The sequence below is a fragment of the Diplotaxodon limnothrissa genome, linkage group LG2 (genome assembly GCF_057381915.1).
Source record: "Diplotaxodon limnothrissa isolate DT_005_m linkage group LG2, D_limnothrissa_male_GT1.1, whole genome shotgun sequence".
Classification (NCBI taxonomy): domain Eukaryota; kingdom Metazoa; phylum Chordata; class Actinopteri; order Cichliformes; family Cichlidae; genus Diplotaxodon; species Diplotaxodon limnothrissa.
In genome coordinates this window covers 14,530,377-14,534,171 of record NC_140597.1, presented here as the reverse complement: position 1 = coordinate 14,534,171, position 3,795 = coordinate 14,530,377, and positions in this window count along the sequence as shown.

The following is a 3,795-nucleotide window of genomic DNA, read 5'->3' as shown; positions in this document are numbered from 1 at the left end:
GGGCAGCCAATCAGAGCTGAAAGAGCTTTATTAATAATGAGGAGGAGCTGTGGGGCACAAAGAAGGATTATTTTGAACTATTAATCATGCAAAGCTGCTTTGGAAAAGTCATAGAAAGAAATAAGAGATCCACTTTGAGGGCATTTTGTAGAAAACTCAGTTAAAGGTTTCAGCTGCATGTCAGAGTAAACAGTTCCTGAAACCAGATGACTTCCTCCACACCATCAGACACAAGGAAGCTGGCGGGTCTTATCACTGAATCTGGATTCATAGAACTGCCACAGGCCTCTGGAAAAAAATCCAGATATACTGGGCAGAGGGAGCGTGAGAGGAACAAAGTGTCCTCACATGGAGATTATCTCCTCCTGAACTGATCATGACCGTCTCAGACTCATTCAAAATTAAAAATTAAATTAAAAATTAAATCTGACTCATCTGTTCAAGGAAAGAAAAAAACTACATGAGGCCTCATCCTTGAAATACGTCACACTTTTCTCTTTTTCAGGCCTCGTTTTGCTTTGAAAAGTGATACGTTTCTAAAAATGGTTTATTCTTATAGTCTGACTTCCTGCATAAAGTGGAACCCTCCTCCAGCCTGCTCTGTCTAGTTCAGTTTTATTATAAATTAAGCCTTTTGCTCTTATGTTCTTACTCATTCATGCTACGAGGAGCTGAACATGAGTCACTTCACTGAGCGTGAAGGTAGTAGTTTGTTTCCTGTGTGACGACTCCTGCAACAAGTTGAATCATGGATCCGCAGAGCTGCCAGTCTGGCTGTGAAAACCTGAGGGTATTTTATAACAGGAGGGCAGGGCACATTGTTTCAGCCTGAAGAGCACAATAATTACGGCCATATGTTTGTACAAAAGCTTCTCCTCCAGGAAACTGCAATGAAACGCAGAGCGAGTGAAAGGATCTCAGGGTTTTCCTTTTGTCACTGGAAACTATCTGGCATTATTCTTCCTCCTGCTCCCTCTGTGAGTGTATTAATCCCACCAACCCACTTCCTGCTTTTTGTCAGTGATTACACCCCCATTCTGAAAAAAGCGAGCAGAGACGAGGGCCCTGAAATTTAATATCCCAGTCTTCACATAAAGGAGTTGCTGAGGTGTAGGTGTTTCACAGAGCTGAGGTTCACTTCCATAAATGAAAACAGTGTTTTATTTATTTCTCTAACAGCTAAATCATCCATTTATACTACAAACCCAGGTACACATAGAGCTTTAGTCTCACTGCATGCACAGCACGGGAGCCTTTTTAGCTGACTTTAGGCCCATAATAAGCAGACCTACGATCATTTCTAGTGTTCAATTAACATAAGTAAAGTTAGATATTAGAGCTCCCGTGGAGGTTTGTTAATTCATCCAGGAAGTTTAAACAGACACAAAGTTCAGACAAACCTATCACTGCCATCCCGTATCTAAAAGCTGGATCCAGTGTTGGTTATGGTGAGTCGACCTGTTCGGTCCAGGTGTGGGACATCTGCTAATGGCGCACGGAGGAAACGGACAGAGAGGCTCAGCAGGTCGGAGGTTTGTCCTGCTGAGACCCCAACAGGATGCAGGTTCAGAAATATACACAAAACCATGTATTTAAGTCTGAGAACAGTTCCCATCAGCAGTTTTTACCTGATTTATGTTGTACTTGTTTACATATAAATACGAGGCCATGACAAGTGCACAAATTCAGGATGAGAAATCAGTGAAAGCTTCACAAAGCAACCGCTGTGTTAAAGCTAAAAATGATCGTTCTTATTATTGACAAACAGCTGAGCTCTGTGCAGAGCAAACTCGGCACAGCCGAAAGCTCAGGCAGGAAGCTGGAGACAGTTCAAACTGAAGCTTAAGCCTGATTGGCTCACGTTATTTCACCTGTGCCACCAATCAGTAATTAGCTGAGTACAAATCACTTACTGACACTAATCACCCAGTGTCCCAGCATGCCCACAGCTGCACATCAGTGAGCCGGTAACGTGGCGGCCTTTTGCTTCTGAAGCCACACAAACACTAAGAATGCGGTTTGAAGTTTTTATCCTTTAATGCGCTCAGTCGTCTGGGCCGAGGCACGGCGGCATGTTTTCCTCTGCCAGAAACTCAACTTACTTTCAGACTTTCATCTTCATTTGCATAATTGCAGAGTTCAATTTCCTTGGTAGCCATTAAAAAGAACAACAGAGGGTCGTTACACTGGGACAATCTCACACAGTAATGAGTCTGGGCTGCAGCGCCGGACCGTGATGGATGGGGAGGCTTCGCCCGCTGCCACTTTATTAAGTACTCATTTTTGTTTTAAGGTGAAAAAAACACCTAAGATCTGATGACTGCAAAGCGTAAAGAATGTCTTCCTCCTCCTTTAAGAGCAAAATCAGCCCCAAATGTCAAATTTGACAATGAGGTGCTCCAGCAGCTGCTCGCCTTCAGACGAAAGGTCGCTTTATGCTCTGTGACACGTGCAGCTCTGCAGCACATCGTTGCAGCTTAATGATGGAAAGAGTTTTAAAATTGATGAAGAACAGCAATCAGAGCGCAGCACATGAAACAAGAAGATGTCTCATGAATCATAAGTTACATTTAAAATAACATCGACGCCAGGTCCAGTTTCCTCAGAGGGGATTCAAGGTCTTCTTATTAATCCTGAAGAGTTGTCCATTATAATCCCCGCTAATCCCTGTATTGGTGCACTGTTTGCAAATTGTCAGCAGCCATTTGAAATGCCTGCTGTTTGCAGAACATCTATGCACAGTGTGTGTCCCTCACACAATCATTTCATAGTTTCTGATGCGAAAACACCTACAGGCTCATCTCAGACAGATTAGTGAGGTGATTTCAGAGGAAGCGTCCAGGTATGGATCTGTCACAGTTCACAGGCTACTGCTGTAAAAATGACGAACGCCATCTCGAACATGACCATCGCCGAGAGTGATTGTTGTTAGTCGTGGATGGACAGATGACGGGAAAGGCTCTCGCCGACTCTGGCTGGCAGTTTCAGTTCAATTCAGTTTTATTTCAATCACAACAGCAGTTGCACCAAAGTACGTTATTCTGTGGGTAAAGACCTAGAGTAATGCAGAGAGAACCCCAACAATCAGGGAAAAACCATAGGTTATTATTGATTAACTGTTCTGAAAAGTGAAAATGTGCAGCTTGGTTCACGTTTACATTCATGAAGCAGCAGACAGCAGAGCGACCACTGGCTCATGACTTTAAATAAACCTCCAGAAGCTTGGACTGTGGCCCAGAATGAGGCCGACACTCAGACGCTGCAAAGCTAGTCCTAACTGTAATGTTGGATTCAATGAAGCCAAACCTGTTGGAACTTGAAACTGACTATGAAGAAGAGCGAATACCAGCCAACCCCACAGTGATCAGTGATTATCAACAAGGCAGAACTTCCACAGCCACCCTGTCGGCCACGTGCAGCTGCAGTTTATCTGTTTGCTGTCTCAGTAACGTGCAGCATTATTGGTGCTTTCATACATACGCTGTGTTTTCTCATGAAGTCATGCCCCGTCTTTACACGCGATTCTGTCTTTCACCTGCATCCTCTCTGCTATTAGACATCTCAGTTTCCTGAAACAGTCCGACTGATCGAGACTCTACCAGCACACAGTGCAGACTGTCAGTGTGACACATTTGGTCAACTGGATTTATTCCTCAGAGGACAAAACCAGAACAGAGATCCCTCCATCACGTAGATCTGTAAAGACCTCGGGTTAAGTTCAGGGACCAACCAGGTGCAGGATGGCTCCACGTGTCAGGTTAGGAGGGCTTTAAACTCTACATGGTGTTAAGTGTC